Raw genomic sequence first — 21,731 nt, 5'->3', positions numbered from 1 at the left:
TATTACGTTAAAGCTTGCATGAATAGGTAAAACTGTGTTTTTGGTAGTTGGCACGGTCTGCACTACCAGTCCCTAAACAGAGGTGGAAGTGAGTGTGAAATCAACCCTTTTTGGTGCTCCGCTTAACTCTAATCTCCTTACTCTAATCTAAACTACTGAAAGCACTTTGTTCATAAAACTAACCTACTTAATCACATCAAGAAATTCAACTCAGCAAACTGTGTTTCCAAATGCATGTAAAGGGAAAAAAAATACAATGCTGAAAGAAAAGTAACAATACAAAGAAAGGAAGCATTAGGCTCTCAGGTTGGGCCCAACCCTGAGAGCTTAAGCTCCTTTAAGAACTCAGAGCTGCCTCAAATCTGCCTGCTTATTCATTAATAGATAATAGTCAAAAGTCTGATAACATGGCAAAAATGGCTTACAAAGAGCAAAACAGGGCTATAACTCGTAATTCAGAATCTGCAACAAAGTTTCAAAAGTCTTTTCTCGAAGGCTATAGCCTCAATATTTATACATTATGAGGGCCAAGCTGGCCTCCTAAATTAGTGGGGCTTGGCTGACCAACTAAAAGTAAACTGTTGTTCCCTTAGAATCCGTTGGCTGCCTTCTAGCTCGGTGGTGATAGCTGTTGGAGCTCAGAGTTGTGGGTGGAGATCATGAGGAAGGCCATTCAATGCCGTGGACAACCTTCCTACAAAACCTCAATGCCACCTTGGTTGTCTCCTAGCCTTCATCTGCGTGGTTTTGCTCCATTTAATGTCAAAAACCTGAAATAAACATGTATTAGCCACCTAGGAATAGTGACTGCCCTTCATTCGTACAAATAACATAAATATACTAAAAAATGATGCATAAGTCATGAAAAATGAAGGGTTGAGCAAGGGTAGTGAGGCCAAATGAGCCCAAAATGTTACCAAATTTGGGGCTCTTCATCACCCCCCAGCTAAAATATTTGCTCATCCTTGAGCAACTAATCCAGCTCCTCATCCTTCATTGCCTTTACTGCCACCCTTACATCCCAAGCCTCTGTAGTAGTGTCCTCCTTGTTGATATGGAACCCAGCCTTTTTGTTCACCTCTTCCCACTGTTCATTATCATCTTTCTCTGTGTTGCCTTCCATCAATCCTAGCAGCAGTGGTGGGCTTAGCTTGAGGCCAATCCAACTAGCCTGGAGGTTTTGCATGGATTTCTTATATAGGGCCACCCGTACTAGAGCTTCCCTCATCCGAGTTGGGGTATGATACTCTCTGATTTTCAGACTGTGGGCCAATGTATTCCATCGGCGGGTGCAAGCTTGGACAGAGTTGTCTCCTAACAGTCTCTCCATGTCCTCAAAATGCGCTATGGCCTGGGCCTGCTGATCCATATATCTTAATGAAGCTTGAGGGTCGGTGGACAAGTGTTGGTGTGCCGAGATTAGTGCAACTGGATCCCCTGGTTCTGCTCTAATTAGCAATGGCTCATTCAGCTCTTGGTTCATGACCGCTTTGGCTTATGCTGCTCTTTTGTCCTCATGGTTCAACCATGAGGCAAATGCCATTAATTGCATATCTCCTAAGGCCGTATTGGGATCCCATGAAATGACATTAGGCAGGGCCAAATTATGGAGGTAGAACTCCGCTAATTTGGCCTTATCCTCTGATGAGCTAGTACTGCATAATTCAGTGAATTGTTGCGGGTCTTGGAGCTGAGAGATACCCCTTTGCACCAAGGTATTGATTTGAAATTGCAGCCATTGGTCTTTCAGGTACAGGCCATAGGATTTGGTCGGCTGTTTGCATTGTATAGCATCCATGACCCAACTAGCCATGCAGGCCAATTGTGCCTCTTTCTGCTGCAGCTGTTGTTTGAGAGCTTGCACCTCAATTTGTGCTTGCAGCTCTGCTTCCTGTAGATGCGTGGTTGGCTCCCCAAGACCGATGTGCAGTTCCTTTTTGCCTTGCTGTTCTGCTGTGATGTCCCCTAAGGATGTGCTTGTTCCTCTCCTCAGCTCCTGTAGCTGCAACTTAAGTTTTTCGTTTTCTTCTTGTAGGAACACCCGTTGGCAATTTGCCACGTGTTTAGCCATAGCTAACTCCCTTCTGGCCTCCTTGAGTTGCTCTTCCAAGGGGCCTATGTCCGCCACACCTTTTGATTTGGCTATTTTCATCCACGTGTGTGATCGTACTCTCTCTTCCTCCAATGCAAAGAACAGTGGCACAGTGAATTTCTGTGGTATAATTTTACCAGCTTCCAAGAAGTTATAGTATGAATTCAGACTTGGTTGAGGGTTAGGCTCCGGAATGTGCTCTTTTTCTTCTTCTCTTGGTGGCTCTACTTCGCCCTCCCTCGGTGGTGATGAGGGTGCTTCTCCTTCCATTCTCTCTGTCTCCTTAAGTCGGGCTAAGGTTTCCTGTAGAGCAGCTTCAGCATCCTGTAGTCGGGCTTTTGAAGCCAATTGGTCTAATCTTTCTTTCCAAGTAGTTTTCTTCGGGCTCCCCCTCTCATAGGTGACTGATATCTTTGAGGGGGACCTCTCCTTGGGCGAAGTAGGGGCATCATCTATAGTGATTGGGCTGCTGGATGGAGGCTGTGGCTTGCCCATTTTTATTCTCACACTTCTCCTGGCTTTAAAATATAGAGGGGCCTCCCTCTTTCTCTTTTCCTTGGGCTTAGGAGGTGTACTGAGGGCGGCCAGCACAGCTGCTGCCTCCCTTGCAAGAACATCGGCTTTCTTTTCCCTTGGTTTTCTTTTCTCAGGGCTTCCTGTAGAAGGCCCTTTTTCAGCTGGTTTCGGGCTTCCTGTAGAAGCCGGTTTCGGTTTTCCTGTAGGAACAGGTGGCACCACTTTAGTTTTCTTTGCTGAGGGTGTTTTACTTTTTGACTTGGTCGAGGATGCTGTCGAGGTGTCTTTGCTGATGTGGACCTGCTCAGTCTTGTCCACCCTGCTTTGTAATCTCTTCTCTCGGGGTGTTAATATGGGTGCTTCCTCTTTCTCCTTGGCACCCTTTTTCTCTTGTTTCTCCTTTTGCTCAGTCTTTGGTGTTTTGGCCGTGGGTCTCTGGCCTTTTTCTTTCTTCCCTGCGGGCACTGACTCCTTCTCCTCACTGTTGGATGAACCGAGCTCTTCGGTCAACATCTTTATATCACCATCCTTGGTCAAATTTCTGAAGGCTTCCCATGAGAGAGGAACCTTGTATGTGTGGAGCGCATCCTCCACGATGAGTTTAATGAGTCCATGGTGGGCTACCTGGTCTGGTGTGCCTTCTTTCAACTTGGTGGCACATTCAATCATAGACTGTAGTAGAAAGTAGGGGATACTTAGTTTGTTTTCTACAGGTAGGTCCATCTAATGCCTTAATTCCGTGAGTAACCGAAAATGGTACCCATATACAATGCTAAACCGACCTTCACAGGTGATGTACTTCATAATCTGGAGGCTAACTTCACTCCAAAGTGGAAGTAAGCTGGTTCTATGAACCTCGCTTTTATCTTCTGAGAATTCCTCCTCTGGGGGGGAGAATTCCTTCTTAGCCTTCTGGCCCAATTTCCTCTCTTCTTTATCCCATGGTAATCCCATTGGGAGCTCAGTAACTCGGCTGATGAATTGTGGGGTGAGTCTGAGACTCAAACCCCTGAAGTTGACGGTGGCAAATGTTTTGGATTTCGGCTTCAGAGCTTGCAAGAACTCCTCTGCCACCTCATCGTCATAGCCCTGCAATTTGTCACAGAACGACATCCATTGCGCTTGCGTGAACAGCTCCACCACCTCAGGATTCTCTCTTAGCTTTGTTGAGTCGGTTGGTTCCCTTCTGCTGAACCCACTCGGCATGGTGAAAAATTGCTACGTTAGCTGGAGGTGGCGAGTGCGGAAGAAAATTGGCCTACTGGGACAGAGTGTAGAATTACGCCTCTGCCACGCATACAATTCACGAAAACTTATCTCCCGATGAACCTTAACACGGCTTAATTATAACTCACATCCTGTAGGACGACAATTCATGCAAACGGCAGACAATACTTGCAATTTTTTTTTACGACCAGACTGTAGAACGTCGACTCTGCCACCCTCGAAACCAATTGCATGGAAGGTTCAGGCTTACCTTTTTAATCCACCACCTTTTGACGTGAAGAACCCAATTTCCTGTAGAAGCAGCGCACGAATTCTGGAGGATACTGCAGTGGGTCTACGCCTTCTGTGCTGCTATTAGACGTTCGAACGGCCGAAGGCTTGGAGGGTCGAGCTTCAGAGGAATGCGGATGCTCACTCGACTTCCAAACGGCTGATGATAAATGCGTGGGGTGGCGATCTAGCCGATAGATTTGAATCCGGCGGAATTCGTGGCGCGGGGGTGAGCTGTCCCTGCCGGACCGTTGGATGACGTCGTCTACTCATTCCCCTGCAAATTCCCTGACTGCTGCATCATTCTCCGCAGATCCGCCGCCACCATTTCTGTTAAAACGCGCTTCTCCCCGACTGGACGGTTCTCACGTGTCCACTACCCGTTCTTTTTCCACGGCCACCATTCTACACATCCGACTAGACCAGCTGACTGGTCGACGTGGCCAGTTGAATGGCCATGCAACTGCTCAACCCGTTCATTTCATGCTTGCAAACATTTCAAAGTAATATTCATGTAATTTGACGAAAGAAAGGGCGAGGCACTTACCTGTGCGGCCGCGACATGCTTTTCCAGGCTTCAGGACGACGATGACTAGATTTGCTTGTTGCTGTTATTTGCACAGGTCCGGATTTGCTTGCTGCTGTTGCTATTTGCACAGGTCCGGATTTGCTTGTTGCTACTGATGATGAAGCGTATGACTCCGCTGCATGCGCCCGCTTTGTTATTGCATGTTGCGGGCGATCGAATGGTGTACACTCTAGTTGGCTAAACTGCTACGGGATTCCTGTAGGATGTCCTGTAGCAGTTTGTCCTCCTTGGGTGCATGCTGAACGATGAAGACAGTGGCATAACGATCACGCTCGCAGGGCCCTTGGATAACTGGGTTGAGTATTGCATGGCATCTTAGCGTCTTCTTTCATTTCAGAATTGCTTCCTCTCGATAATTCACTGATCTGCTTTGATTGTGCAGGTATCTTCATTGCATGTCGACAGGGGTGGTAGAAGGAGGTGACAGCAGTGTGTGAGGGAGAAAATAGTAGCTTGCATGCGTCCATACCGGACCTTGGTCATTAGATCTCCTCATACAATTAGTTCTGGGCCGTCCAAAACTTCTACAGGAAGTTTCCTGTAGAAATACAGAACTTCCTGTAGAAAGTCTGTAATGAAATCGTGCCCATACCTTGGAGAAGATGAGTGTTCTCGGAGGAGGTGCTGGTAGGGTCTCCTGGCAGCATGATATGGACCCTTGTCTTCAAGTTGAGGGACCTCTTCTTCCTTCATAAACCTGCAACCTGCATGCATTACCACATTGTGAACTTGTTGTCCCTGTTTTTTTTTTTTTTTTTTTTTTTTTTTTTGAAAAACAGCAGGGGTGCCTCAATGAGGTTTTCACCCTTGCCATCTGCCTCAAGCGCCTCGGAAAGGTTTTCACTCAAGGGTCTTTTTCATACTTTTTTCTCTCTTTTTTTGAAAGACAGCAGGGGCGCCTCAATGAGGTTTTCACCCCTACCATCTGCCTTGGGAGCCTCAGAGAGGTTTTCACCCAAGGATCTTTATTTTTTCTCTTTTTTTTTTTTTTTTTAAGATCTTCAGGGTATGCCCAAAACAGAGGCAGAACCCTTCTCTATGACCAGCACTGATTTCTCCACAGTTTTAATGAATTCTTGTCTTGAGAGAGGTTTCCTGTAGATTTTCAGTCGATGCCCATTGACAAGCATGGGGATGGCCTCCTCGTCAATGGTCCGAATGAGGACAGATCCATTGTCATGACATTTCTCTACTGCATATGGTCCCAGCCATCTGGTTCTCAGCTTCCCCTTGAAATCTTTATGCCTGGAATCATACAACAGTGCCCAATCTCCTGGCTGAAATTGCTTGTCATTGAGGTGTTGGTCATGCCACACCTTCCTCTGAAGTTGAACCACTTCTGTGTGAAGAAGGGCCTGCATTCGGTGCTCATCCAATCCATTCAGCTGCAATAACCTTTCTTGTTGGGCATGGCTAAGGTCTAGGTCCAGCTGAGCTGCCATCCTCAAAGTGTTGTATTCAAATTCGATAGACAGCAAGTCTCTCTTCCCATAGACCAGCTCATAAGGTGTGAAGCCGGTTGTGGTCTTCCAAGTGGTGTTGTAAGCCCATGTGGCCTCAACCAGGCGATCTGCCCAATCCTTCCTACTGCTGCTCACTACCTTGGTCAAAATCCCTTCCAATGCTCTATTGGTAACTTCCACTTGCCCATTTGCCTGAGGATGATAGGGGGTGGAAGTCCTATGCTTGATTTTTTGATGAGCTAGTAGGTCTTCAATTAGGTTGGATGTGAACTGGCTTCCTTGATCGGTGACTAGCTCTCTTGGGTAGCCAAATTTGTAGAAGATGTTTTCTCTTAAGAACTCAACCACCTTTTCTTCTGTTGCTGCTTTGATTGCCTTAGTTTCTGCCCACTTTGTCAGGTAGTCAGTGCACACAATGATGTAAGATCTCTGCCTCGAAGGAGGGTTGATGGGACCCACAAAATCCATACCCCACTTCTCAAATGGCTCAAGAGTCACTTGAGGTTGGAGAGGCATTTCATCCCTTTGAGTTGGTTTCCCCATCCTTTGGCATTGGTCACATTGGCTGATATACCTTCTGACATCTTGATGAAGTGTGGGCCAATAATAGCCTGCCTGCAAGATTTTGAAGGCGGTCCTCTTTGCTGCAAAATGTCCTCCACAAGGCCCATCATGATAAGTGAGGAGGATGTCAAAGACTTCCTCCTCCCTTACACAACGCCTTAAGATCTGATCAGGGCCAAGCTTGAATAGGTTGCCCCCGATCCAAGTGAACGAGGCACTTTTTCTGACGATTCTGCTCTTCTCTCTTGAGGATAGGTGCGGAGGGAACTGTGCTGAAACAAGGTAGTTTGCTATATCAGCAAACCATGGAGAGAGTACTGAAATAGCAAACAGATGTTCATCGGGCATCTGGTCATCCACTGTTCTATCCTCATCTGCGGACAAGTCCAATCTAGATAAAAAGTCAGCAACAACATTTTCTTTACCTGGTTTGTCAACAATGGTCAAATCAAACTGCTGCAACAAAAGTAACCATCTAATAATACGAGCATTCACATCTGGTTTATTCATTAAATATCTAATTGCAGCATGATCAGTATGTACAAATGTTTGATAGCCAGTGATATAATGTCGGAACTTGTTCAGTGCATGGACCACAGCCAAGAATTCTTTCTCAGTTACAGTGTAATTTAGTTCTGCTTTGGATAAGTTTTTGCTGACAAAGTAAATGGCATACGGAAGTTTTTGTTCAACTTGTCCTAAGGCTGCCCCTATGGCTTTGTTCGAGGCATCAGTGTGGACGTGGAAAGGTAGGGCCCAGTTTGGACCTCTCAAGATTGGGGCAGACACCAACTTGTCCTTTAATTCATTCAGAGCCCTCTGACAATCGTCAGTCCATTTAAACTCCACATCTTTTGCCAACAGGCCAAACAATGGCGAGGCTAGCTTGCTGAAGTCTTTAATGAATCTCCTGTAATACCCTGCTAATCCTAAGAAACTTCGAACATCCCTTACCTTTTGAGGAGGTGGAACCCTCTTGATGAGATTAATTTTGTTAAGATCCACCTGTAACCCTTGGCAAGAAATGGTATGGCCTAGCACGGTCCCTTCAGTCATCAAGAATTCACATTTTTCAGGACTAAGGGACAGGTTCATCTCAATGCATTTGGTTAGGACGTTTCCCAGATTGGACAATGCTTCCTGGAAGTTGGACCCATAAGGAGTGAAGTCATCCATATAGATTTCCACCGCATCATGGACCAGATCAGAAAAGATGCTCAAGACGGCTCTCTGAAAGGTAGCAGGAGCATTGCATAGCCCAAAGGGAAGAACTCGGTAGGCAAAGGTACCCCAAGGACAAGTGAAGGTGGTCTTATCTTGGTCTTCCGGGCTGATTTGGATTTGGTTGTACCCGCTAAACCCATCTAGGAAAGAGAAGAACTTATTTCCTGCCAATCCATCCAACACTTGATCTATGAAAGGTAGAGGGAAATGGTCTTTCTTGGTAGCTTTGTTCAGTTCTCGGTAGTCCACACAGATTCTCCACTTCCCATTTTTCTTGGGAACCAACACCAGAGGGGACACCCATCCGCTATCTGAGATGGGGTAAATGAATCCGGCATCCAACAGTTTTTGCAATTCTTCCTTGACAATGTCCTTAAGGGCTGGATTCATCCTCCTCTGGGGTTGCCTAACCGGTTTACAATCCTCTTTGATGTAGATGTGATGGGTACAGACCAAAGGATGGACTCCTTTCATCTCCTTATAGCTCCAAGCAAAAGCATCTAGATGACTGGCCAATAGACTACACAGCTCCTTTTCCTGGGAAGGAGATAGGGAGGAGCTGATCTTTAACGTTCTCTCAGGGCTGAACTCCACATTCTTGACTCTAGGAGTGACAGGGTTGGTCGCACAGAGGTCCACTAAGGTGTTGGCTTGGGCATCCTCCACCAATTCTTCTAAGGATAGTGCACTGGGAGGTGGATTCTGGATCAAGGTCTCAATCAAGTCATCCTCGGTTGGGGGGTCTCTTCTAGTGGTGTCTAGGGTGCACAAAGGTGCTGAGTACACCTCATCCTCTTCCCCTTCCTCCAACCAAAGTGGTAAGTCATGCTCTAAGGAGGGTTGGGCAGGAGGGTATAGGACTAGCTGCTTGGACATAGGACCATTTTTGATGGTCATGTTTCCTGCACGACAGCTTATGTAAGAATCTGCAGTGGCTAACCAAGGCCTTCCCAAAATGAGAGGGTATCCAGTAAGCTTTGCCTTTGGTTGCAGAACCAAGAAATCTGCAGGGTATTCCCAAGAGTCAACAGAGACCAAGACATCCTCCACAATCCCTTCGGGAGTCACGGTGGAGCGATCTGCTAGTTGTAGGACTGTCGAGGTCTTCCTCAAGGAACCCTGAAGGTTGAGTATGAGCATGGTATCCCTGGTCATCACATTAATGGCAGCCCCCAGATCAATCAAGGTGTGAGGTATGATGGTGCCATTGATGTGGACATCTACTACAGGACTCCCAGGGTCTAGATACTTTGGGCAGATGACTTGTCCTAACATAAGGTCAGACAGTTGTCCTAAGACATTGATGGTTGAAGCATCTCTCTTTCGCCTGCCTGGGTGTCTGAAACACTTTTCCTTAACCAGTTTGTTGTATATCGGTACATCTTTGATGGGTTGGAGAAGTGGAATTTTCACACACAACTGCTTGAGCTCTCCCAGAAGCTCATCCTCCTCTGGGTTGGGTTGTGTGGTGGCTGTTAGTCTCTCAGGAAAGGGTGGAGTAGCCTTTGGTTCACTTTCCTGTTTATCTTCCTCATCCTCTGGGGGAGGAGGTTGGCGATCCGGAAGAGTCTTTCCAGATCGAAGATTGTTCTCCTGGATCTCCACAGCATAGGTAGGGCATGATGTTTCCCCAGTGTATACCTGTTGGGCCTGTCTATTGTTGGGGTTCGGGTTCGGTTGAGCAGGCATTTGAGGTTGCCTTGGAGGAGCAGGAGGTAATGGTTGAGGTTGAACTGGTGGTGGAGGCAAAATGGCGGGAGGAGTGTTGTACTGGGGCCTTCACCCCGATGGAGGTGCATTCCACTGAGGCTATGGCTGGGCCTGTGAGTGATACGAATGAGTAGTGGGTTGAGTATGGTACTGAGGTGGATAAGACCATGGAAGAGGCACAGACCAGGAAGGATGAGCAGGGGGACCCCAGGAAGGCATAGGAGTAGATTGGTTGGGGCTGTAATAATCTTGGGGTGCCCCTTGCATCCCCTGCTGGTAAGGTCTAGGTCCCTGTGGCCTCCTTTGGTTGAGGAAATAGAGAGGTTCAGTGGGGGCTTTTGTCCCTTGATACATGGCTTTAAGCCCAGGTAAGGTTGGACACTGGTTTGTGGGGTGGTCCTCCTCACAAACGAAACATACTTCAACCGAATGTAATGGGCATTCGTTCTTAGGGTGTCTCCTTGTACACCTAGGGCAGAAGATAGCCAAGGCCCTCTCAGGTTCTTCCTTCTTCTGCTGGATCCTGAATGTATCAAGTTGCATGGCAATGGTCTGTCTCACCTCACTTTTGAGATCCTCTAATTGATTTGCAAACTCATGTTTGGAGAAAGGAATACCAGCTGAGAGGAGGTTTCCCCTACCTCGTTTCCGGGCTGCTCTAGAGTGGTTTCTAAACACAGTCTTTATGTCCTCATAAGGCAGTTGGTAAATATCTCCTCCAGCTAACATGTGAAGGGTATCTAAGAGGTCTTCAGGGACTCCTCGGAGCAGGACCAACTTGAGGGATTCAGGGTCAAGCGTGCACCTGGACCGTTTATAGCTAAGTTGGAACCTTTCCTCATAATCCTCTAAGGACTCATCATTTCCCATGGTCATCCGAAAGATTTCTCCCTTGGTTTCCTTGGACCTACAGTAGTCCCGGTACTTGGTATTGAAAGCTTGCTGCATCTGAGCCCAAGTGGTGATACTGTTCCTAGGTAAGCCCATGAACCAGCGTAATGTTGCATCCTTAAGGGTTGAGGGGAAGAGTTTCAGCTTCTGCTCATCTTCAGTATAGTCATAGGTTCGACAAAGGATAGCAAACTCAAACAGGAAGGTATCAGGATCTTCAGTATTCAGTCCATGGAAGTGAGGTAAAGCGGAGGGGCTAATGTTCTTCATTTTCATGTCCCCATTGGTCTCTCAGATGGGGAAGGCACCTTCTATTCTCTCATCTTCTCCTCTATTGTCAGCCATAGTTTCAGATGGAATGGTCTCTAATTCTTCTTCTGCTATAGGATCTTCGTATATCTCAGGAGGTTCACCTATAGGTTCTTCTGGATCACTGTCACCGAAGAAGAGAGAAGGGTGACTCAGTGATGTAGTGGGGGTGTTGTGTAAGAATTTGCTTGTTTTATCTCGATTCCTACGAGGCATGAAATGGAAAGACTTTTGATTGCTTTTATTTTTTCTCTGGTACCTGCAAAAACTGAAACAGATTGATCTACAACTAACTATCTTGCTGAAATGAAAATGCAGAATTGAAATGAAAGCAGGAAAGAACTAATCTACTTTGCTCAAATGAAATTGCAGGAATGGAAATGCTAGTCTACGCTTGCAGAATTGAAATGCTAATCTATGCTTGCAAAAATGAAATTGCGGAATTGAAATGTTAATCTATGAAAGCAGGAAATGTCTATGCTACTTTTGCATAATGGAAATGAAATAAACTACTTAGCAGAATGAGAGAGTAGGAAAATAGAAGAAAAGCAACAATTACTAATACTCTGACGCTTCCCCGGCAACGGCGCCAAAAAGATGGTGAGCTCCAGTATTGTAGCAATAATGCTACAACTCCTGGAGCTTCCTTCTCTAATTTTATCAACCCGGTAGTTCGTAACAAACTTGGAAGCGACGGTGCTATATGCACAAGTACTAGCTCTTGTCGCAGCTGTCACTTGGTCAGCTGGCACAAGTCCGCTAGGGCTCAAGCCAACTTCTATATGTTCTCAGAAGAAGCTTTTTAAGTGATGAACGAAAGTTATCTCAAAGGAAATTAACCTACTTTGCAAGAATGAACTGAAAGCCAACAAAACATGGAAACCCTAGTAAACCCTAATTCTACCAGCTTAATCCTTATGATGCAATGGTGGGAATGCAACTTCTAAAAGTGATGCCATTACTTCTATTGAGATGAGATGCATGTGTCTAAACTACTTTCATCTGAAGAGAACATGTTTTTGTATTTTTGCTCAAGTTGTTGGAGTTATTATGACTGTGCTTCTTACTGGGTCTTGACTGTGCAGGGGTAGATCAAGGGGAGGAAGGCTTGGAAAAGGTCAGGAGGACTCTAAGAGGGTCCAAGGGATCCCTAACATCATTCCACAGAAGTTCACAAAGTTCAGATGCCTGGCAACCGTGTTTGCAAGCTTCTACAGGATGTCTGCAGGGGGTTCTACAGGAAGTTCAGGATTTCTACAGGAAGTCCCGTAATTTCTACAGGATGTTCTGCAATCGGAGTTTTGGGTGATGGATGAGTGAATGAGCTGTATGGGTGGATAGGGAGGTAGGAGGGGAGCTTGTGATGGCTTATGGACAGAGAGATGAGATGGAGAGGGGGTGTGCAAAGCTAGTTGGTCTAGAGGAGGGTAGAGGCAATGGAAGGCCGAAAAGATAAAACAACGTGGATGATAGAAGAGTTGGGAGGCAAATGATCTAACTGGGAGATAAATAGATGGCCTAGGCACGGCTTAGAAGGATAAGGAAATGATGGAGTGGTGCTGCGCAGTGTAAATGAAACAAATCACCCCTGTCTTGCGTATAACCAAAATGTCATCAACCTACTCTAACTGTTTTATTAGAAACCAAAGAACAGCAATGTCGTTTTTAAGGGAAAATCGTGCATGGTGCTGAAACAAAGAGTTATTGCTCAAGATCTAAATGCATGGACACTTCTACAAACGGAAATATTACGTTAAAGCTTGCATGAACAGGTAAAACTGTGTTTTTGGTAGTTGGCACGGTTTGCACTCCCAGTCCCTAAACAGAGGTGGAAGTGAGTGTGCAATCAACCCTTTTTGGTGCTCCGCTTAACTCTAATCTCCTTACTCTAATCTAAACTACTGAAAGCACTTTGTTCATAAAACTAACCTACTTAATCACATCAAGAAATTCAACTCAGCAAACTGTGTTTCCAAATGCATGTAAAGGGAAAAAAAATACAATGCTGAAAGAAAAGTAACAATACAAAGAAAGGAAGCCTTAGGCTCTCAGGTTGGGCCCAACCCTGAGAGCTTAAGCTCCTTTAAGAACTCAGAGCTGCCTCAAATCTACCTGCTTATTCATTAAAAGATAATAGTCAAAAGTCTGATAACATGCCAAAAATGGCTTACAAAGAGCAAAACAGAGCTATAACTCGTAATTCAGAATCTGCAACAAAGTTTCAAAAGTCTTTTCTCGAAGGCTACAGCCTCAATATTTATACATTATGAGGGCCAAGCTGGCCTCCTAAATTAGTGGGGCTTGGCTGACCAACTAAAAGTAAACTGTTGTTCCCTTAGAATATGTTGGCTGCCTTCTAGCTCGGTGGTGATAGCTGTTGGAGCTCGGAGTTGTGGGTGGAGATCACGAGGAAGGCCATTCAATGCCGTGGACAACCTTCCTACAAAACCTCAATGCCACCTTGGCTGTCTCCTAGCCTTCATCTGCGTGGTTTTGTTCCATTTAATGTCAAAAAACATGTATTAGCCACCTAGGAATAGTGACTGCCCTTCATTCGTACAAATAACATAAATATACTAAAAAATGATGCATAAGTCATGAAAAATGAAGGGTTGAGCAAGGGTAGTGAGGCCAAATGAGCCCAAAATGTTACCAAATCTGGGGCTCATCAGTAAGTACGGATCAATGTTATTAGAGTGGTCTCCTCATTCTTTGTTTTTCTTTGCATGTCCCCAATGAGGTCAGGGTATAAGGAGTTAGGGCTAGTATTGGTTAAACCTTTACAAGACCGGCCTCGCAAACCCCGACGGCCCCCAATGGCAGAAGAAAAGAAAGATGAGGGAGTAGGAGACCCTTTTTCAAAATAATTCTCAAGGAAGCCCTCGATTGACAAACGAACACAATGATGGATAACCTTACCCAGATCCTTCAACGGCTACCAACAGGCGATGCATCTTCATCCAGCAACCACTCTCGATGCGACACTCACTTTAAGGTACACTTTGACATTCCCATAGCTGAAGGCCAGAAAGATGCAGATGTCGTAGATAGATGGTTAAATATATTGGAAGGATATTTTTTGGTTCATGAATTTTCCAATCGGGAAAAGATTACTTTTTCACTCCTCAAAGCCAACCCCCATGTCAAGGATTGGAGGGAAACTTACTATGAACAGAAGGACGAGAGGGAATCCTCATTGTTTTCAGTCGAACCCACTTCGAATTCTTTCTGAGATGCCATCAAGGAACAATATTACCATGTCGAGAGCTATGAAAATAAATACATAAAGTGGACCATGTTGTGGCAGGGAAGGGACCAAGACGTGCCAGAGTTCACAAATATTTTTGATACCTTTCGCACGAATTTGGGTATCAAGTATTTTTAGTGGAATTTGGTACTCAAGTACCGGGGTTGTGTACACAAGAACATCCAGGACAAGATGGAATTTCTGGACATATCATATCTTTGCGTCACCTATTGATACACTGTCAAGATCAAGCATAAATTTAAATAGAATAAGTGAGACTTTGGATTTGTGAAACCGAAGCAAGGGAAAGTCACCCCCAATTCACAAAATAAAGGAAAAAGCCAAGGCAGGGCAACCCAGACAACCCGTTGAAGCTGCAAGAAAATAAAAACACCACGAATACAAATAAGGACACAGAGAAATGGTGTGAGTTCCATAATAGACCCTCTCACAATATAACTGAGTGTCGACCCAAGCAGTCACTAGTGATGGAGATGAAAGCTTTTGAATCATATGCATGTTCTAACTCAAAGTTAGAACCCGACAAGGGGAATGAAAAAGGGAAGTAGAATATTGCTGCGGAGCCCAATGCCACTGTTGCCACCACCAAGCTCCTGAAGATTGAGCCCGAAGATCCAGAGGAGGGGGAGAGACTCTTCCATTCACAGATGTGGGTGAAGGGTTCTCTGTTGCAATTCATTATCGACAACGGAAGCCAAAAGAACCTCATTTCAGCAAAGGACATGAAGCGGTTAGGCCTACCAACCACACCAAACCCACAACCGTACACCGTCGGGTGGCTTCACCAAGGACGAGATCTTTGCGTCATCCATGAGTGCCTCCTCCCTACAGCATCAAGCCCTTCAGATATGAGGTATTGCATGATGTTTCTTCTCTTGAAGTTTGTGATGTGTAATTAGGCCAACCAAACTTGTGGAAGTGTCATGTTGTGTATGAGTCTAGGCCTTGCACTGCTATTATTTATTTGTGTAATAAGTTATATAGGATACCGGAGGTAGCACCAGCTACCATCATCTCTTTGATCTCTATGAAGAAATGCAGTATGATCATTTCCCAGACTGGGAAATTTGTCTTCCTTATGATTCATCCTTAGGGCAAGAAGAAGGTTGTGGCCACATAGTCAACCTCCAGACAAGGCTCCTTCGCACGACAATAGCAGATGGACAAGGTTGTGGAGGAGTACAGGGATATTTTCACCTCACCCACAGGGGTACCCCTACACTGTTAGGTCAAGCACTATGTTACCCAATGGGTCGATCTATCGATGCTTTGTTTTGGAGAACGATAAAATCAAGAGACTTATTCAGGACCTTCTGCAGAAAGGGCACATCAGGCCAAGTTCATCACCCCGTGGAAGCCTAATCATGTTGGTACAGAAGAAGGACATGACCTGGAGACTCTGTATTGACTATAGGGCGTTGAATAAGATCACTATCTGAAATAGGTATCCAATCCCATGGATTGATGACCTTTTGGACCAGCTCAAGGGGGCAAAATATTTTAGCAAGTTTGACTTGAAGTTCGGTTATCACCAAGTATCAATCAAACCCCCCAAACTGCGTGTCACTCTGGAGAAATGCACTTTTGGTATGACCTAGGTTCAATATCTGGGGTACACCATTGTTGAGTGGGGTGCGCATGTGGACCTAGCCAAGATACAAGTTATTCAGTATTGGTTAGCCCCAACCACTCTAACAAAGCTCCACAGCTTTCGGGGTCTTGCCAATTTCTACCGTAGATTCGTGTTGGGATTCTCTCATATCACTTGGTCTTTGAATCAGCTCACCTAGGGCGGAGCGAAAGAAAAATTCTTTTGGTTTGAATCCCAATAGAAGGCATTTGTCGAGTTGAAGCATCGTCTTTGCTCTGCACCAGTGCTCACATTACCAAACCTGCAACAACTATTTATGATTGAGACAGATGCCTCCAACTATGCTATTAGTGCAGTTCTTACTAAGAAGGGGCATCTAGTGGCATATCACAGTGAGACAGTTTAAGACATAGTCCGAAAGTATCCAACCTATGACAAAGAGATATATTCCATTATGCATCCCTGCCGACAACGGAAGCATTACATTATGGGGATGGAAACGGTCATCCACACAGACCATCGGCCCCTGCAGTTTTTATAGACACAAGGAAAGTTGCAGAATGATCGCCATCAGAAATGGTCCATATACTTGTAACAATTCCATTTGAATGAGCGTTGATCATTATGCTCGACTCTTGTCGACATAAGACTTCGGAGTGGCCCCATCTTTACAAGAGCGATCCAAAATTCGGCAACACATACCAGATGCTCCTAGAAGGAAAGAAAGTTCTTGATTTTCACCTCCATAGTGCATTGTTATGCCACTTGGGACACCTCTATGTTCCTTCAATCGAGTGTTCCAAGATGATTTGGGAGGCGCACTATAGTCAGGTCATTATACATTTCGAAGTAGAGAAAATAATGGCAGTGTTGTAGAAGTATTTTTATTGGTCGCGCCTTTGATAGGATGTTGGGAAGTACATAAGATCCTTCACTATCTATGTCATATCCAAAACTACCATCAAGAAGAAAGGCCTATATACTCATATTCCTACTTATATTTTTCCTTGGGAAGCCATTTCCATGGATTACATGTCAGGCATGCCTTCTACTAAGCAGGGAGACGACTGCATTTTCGTGATCGTCAACAAATTCTCTAAGATGGCCATTATGGCAACCTGCATATCACAGCAGAAGCCACTACTAAGCTCTTATTTGAATGAGTGTGGATAAACTTTAGGATCCCACAGTCCATTATCTCATATCATGACAGAAGGTTCGTGAGTACATTTTGGGCAAGCCTCTAGTCGATGTTGGATATCGAGCTCACTGAGTCCACAATCTTCCACCCCTAAAATGATGGCCAAACAGAGGTCATCAACAGGATGATTGTGCACATTCTGCGCATGTACAACTCGAAGTATACACACACATGGGATGAATTTCTCCCCTATGTCAACCACTGTTACAACAGATCTCTCCATAGCTCAACTTGCCATAACCCCTTTTAGGTGGGATTGTGATTCCAGCCACTATGTCCCATTGATGTGGCCATATCATTTGCAGCTACTCAAATAGATTCCGCTCATGTCCAAGTCAAACCTGACAAGGATAACAACTTCATTGGGTGCATTCAGCACATCCACCATCAATTCCATGACTTATGGACAGAGTCAATGCTAAGTAAAATCAACGTCATGATCAACATCGGGTGCCACATAGGTTCCAAGTGGGCGACAAAGTTTGGTTACATTTGCAAAATGAGCATCTCATTGGGGCACACCATAAGCTTTTCCCACTCTGATATGGGCCATACACCATCACTAAGGTTGTGGGAGATAATTATTTTGAGCTCAGCATTCCCCCATTCCTTGGCTTGCACCCCATGTTCAATGTGGACTGCCTACAGCCATACTTTCCACCATTACTGTACAAATCAAACATTGCACAATAACTCACACCAATAAAGATAAACCCAGACGGCATGGAACAAGCCAAAACTGATCAGATCATGGACACATATATCAAGAACACTCGCCAGCATAAGTTCCAATTGTATCGAGTTGTCAAAGCTAGCCAACTCCTGCAACAAGGCAAGTGGCTCACTAGGGACCAAGTTCAAGAAGCTTCCCCATCTCATGGAGGGACTCAACGCAATGGGAACCATTGCTTCCTAAGGGGGTATGATTGATCCAGGTGGATATTTGTGGCCTCCCACCTATTCCACTTGGACCCTCACCATTGTTTCTTTTCAGTTTCCTTAATTGTAGAACAACTTACGATTTTTCGCAGTTTTTCAGGTCCTAAACTTCCAGAGTCGTTTTGAGGGACTAAAAGATGTTTTTAGGGAAAATAGAGAGACCGGAAAAAATATAAAATCAAGATATTGGTTTTCTTTCAACCTCCTCTTTTAGATCTTCGAAACGAGGTATTAAGATAGCCAAACGTATATCGTATGCCAAAGTTACGACCTCGGGAATTCGACGTTCCAACTTACCCCAATGAGTCCCATAAGTTTTTGGCACTTCATCTCCTAGGGTTAGGTTTTTGGATGTTTAGGGTTTCTCATTGTTTCTCAATGATAAAAAGGCCACCGAGCCTCATTTTAACACAATTCAGAGGCATGTAGTTTCCACATCTCTTCTTAGAGAATAGCCACCATCGCCCGAGCTAGTTTATTTCCATTCTGTATGTAAGCATATTTCAGTTATTTGATATTAATAAAATGAAGTTTTATTTCTACTGCATCTCGGTGTTTATGTTTGTATGTGTATTCTATTACGTTCCTGTATAAGTCCAGATTAGTGGTATCATAGTGGTCTGCTCTTTCTTTGTTTTTATTTGCATGTCCCCAACAAGGTCAAGGTATAACAGGTTAGGGCTCGAATTGGTTGAAACTTTGCAAGACTAGCCTTGCAAACCCTGACAACCTCCCATGGCGGAAGAAAATAAGGATGAGGGAGCAGGAGATCCTTTCAAATTATTTCTCAAGGAATCCCTCGAGCAACAAAGGAATTCGTTGATGGATAAGTTTGCCTAGATCTTTCGGCGACTACTAATAGACGAAACATCTTCATCCAGCAGCCACTCTAGACGCGCCACTCCCTTTAAGGTACAAGTCAACTTTTACATTCTAATATTTGAAGGTTAGATAGATGTAAATGTCATAGATAGATGGTTAAATCTATTGGAAGGATTTTTTTCGGTGCATGACTTTTCCAATCGGGAAAAGATTACTTTTGCACTCCTCAAAGTCGCCCTCGATGTCAAGGACTGGTGGGAAACCTACTGTGAACAGAAGGAGGAGACGGAATCCTCATTGTTTCCAGTCACACCCACTTGGAATTCTTTCCAAGATGCCATCAAGGAACAATATTACCCTATCGGGAGCTATGAAGATAAATACATAAAGTGGACCATTGTGCATCAGGGAAGGGACCAAGACGTATCAGAGTTCACATATATTTTTCATACCCTTAGCACGAAGTTGGGTATAAAGGATTCTGAGTGACATTTGGTACTCAATTGTCACAGATTTGTACACAAATACATCCAAGACGAGATGGAATTGCTAGACATATCCTCGCTTGGTACCGCTTATCGATACGCTGTCAAGATCAAGCATAAATTTAAAAAGAAGAAGCGAGACTTTGGATATGTGAATCCAAAAGAAGGGAAATATGCCCCCAAACCGCAAAACAAATGACAAAGCCAAGGAGAGGCACCCCAAGACAACCCGTTGAAGCCGCAAGCAAAGAAAAACACCACGAAGACAAAGAAGGATAGAGGGAAATGGTGTGAGTTCCATAAGAGGCCCACTCACAACACAAGTGAGTGTCAAGCCAAGTAGTCACTGGTGGTCGATATTAAAGCTTTTGAATCAAATGTATCTTCTTACTCTAAGTGAGAACCTGAAAAGGGGAATGAAAAAGGGAAGCATAGTATTGATGCGGAGCCCAATGCCACCATTTCCACCACCAAGCTCCAGAAGATTGAGCCCGAAGATCCAGAGGAGGTGGAGTAGCTCTTCCACTAACAGATGTGGGTGAATGGTTCTCTGATGCAATTCATTGTCAACAGTGGAAGCCAAAAGAACCTCATTTCAGTAGAGGTCATGAAGCAGTTGGACCTACCGATCACACCACATAGGAAGTCATACACCATTGGGTGGCTTCACCAAGGATGATATTCTAGTTCATCCAGCAGTGTCTCATTTCCTACAACCTCAAGCCCTTCATAGATGAGGTATTGTATGATGTTTCTCCTCCTAACGTTTATGATGTATTATCAGAAAAACCATACTCATGGAAGTGTCATGTTGTGTATGAGTCTAGGCCTCGCACTATTATTATTTCTTTGAGAAATAAGTTATATAGGATATTGGAGGTAGCACAGACTACCGGCATCTCTTTGATATTTGTGAAGCTATGCAGTAATATCATCTCCAAGACAGGGAAATGTGTCTTCCTTATGATTCGCCCTCAAGTCAAGAATAAGGTTGTGGCCACATACGCGACCTATAGATAGGGCTCCTCCACACAGAAGTAGTAGATGGACAAGGTCGTGCAGGAGTATAGGGATATCTTCACCACCTACATTGTCAGGCCAAGCACTCCATCGATTTGACTCTAGGCGCGTCGCTATCCAACATTCGATCTATCAACCTTCTGTTCTGGAGAACGATGAAATCAAGAGGAAAATTCAAGAGTTGTTGTAGAAAGGGCACATCAGGCTAAGTTCATCGCCTTGTGGGAGCCTGATCGTGTTGGTACAGAAGAAGGACGGGACCTGGAGACTCTGTATTGACTATCGGGTGCTGAATAAAATCATTGTCCATAATAGGTATCCATTCCCACAGATTGATGACCTTCTGGACCAGCATAAGGGGGAAAAATATTTCAGTAAGATTGAGTTGAAGTCTAGTTATCATGAGGTACCAATCGAACCCTCTGATGTTTGGAAGTTAGCCTTCAAATCCAAGGAGGGCCTTTTCAAATGGTTCATCATGCCTTTTGGGTTAACGAATTCCCTTGCAACCTTCATGAAGTTGATGGATGACATCTTGTGGTCCTTCACCAACTCATTCGTGGTAGTGTATTTGGAAGACATCTCAATCTTCAGCTAGAGTTGGGAAGAGCACCTCCACCATATTCAATAGGTCCTTCAATCCTTGCGACAACACAAATTGTCTGTCAATGGAGAAATGCACTTTTGGTATGACCCATGTTCATAGCTGGGGTACATCATTGATGAGTGGGGTGTGCATGTGGACCCATCCAAGATACAAGTTATTCGATATTGGCAAGGCCTAACCACTCTAACATAGCTCCGCAACTTTTTGGGTTATGCCAATTTTTACGCAGATTCGTGTTGGGATTCTCTCACATCACTTGGCATTTGAGTCAAGTCACCATGGGCAGAGCGAAAGAAAAATTCTTTTGGTCTGAATCCTAATAGAAGGTGTTTTTCGAGTTGTAGCATCGTCTTTGCTCTGCACGAGTGCTCACATTACTAAAATTCTAGCAATCGTTTGAGATTGAGACAGATGCCTCCGACTATGCTATTGGTGCAGTTCTTACTCAGCAAGGGCATCCAATGGCATATCACAGTGAGACACTTTTAGACACAATCCAAAAGTATCCCACCTATGACAAAGAGATATATTCCATTATGCAAGCTTGCTGACAATGGAAGCATTACATTTTGTGGAATGAAATGGTCATCCACACAGACCACCAACCCTTGCAATTCATACAAGCACAAGGAAAGCTATAGAACGATCGCCATCAGAAATGGTCCACATACCTACAACAATTCCATTTGAACGTTAAGTACAAGAAGGGAAGCATCAATAATGTTGAAAATAGTCTCTACAAACCACCGGTCATGGCGCTGACCATTGTGCTCGACTCTTATGGACACGAGACTTCGGGGTAGCCGCATCTTTACAAGAACGATCCAAAATTAGGAACTACATACCAAATTCTCTTGGAAGGCAAGCAAGTTCCTGAATTTCACCTCCAGGGTGCACTGTTATGCCACTTAGGATACCTTTGTGTTCCTTCAAGCGAGTGTTA

Source organism: Pinus tabuliformis, chromosome 2_2 (genome assembly GCF_031772625.1).
Source record: "Pinus tabuliformis cultivar Carrire ecotype Pingquan chromosome 2_2, CPIR1, whole genome shotgun sequence".
In the NCBI taxonomy this organism is placed as follows: Eukaryota; Viridiplantae; Streptophyta; class Pinopsida; order Pinales; family Pinaceae; genus Pinus; species Pinus tabuliformis.
The sequence above is the reverse complement of the archived record's forward strand: the minus strand, read 5'-3'. Positions refer to the sequence as shown.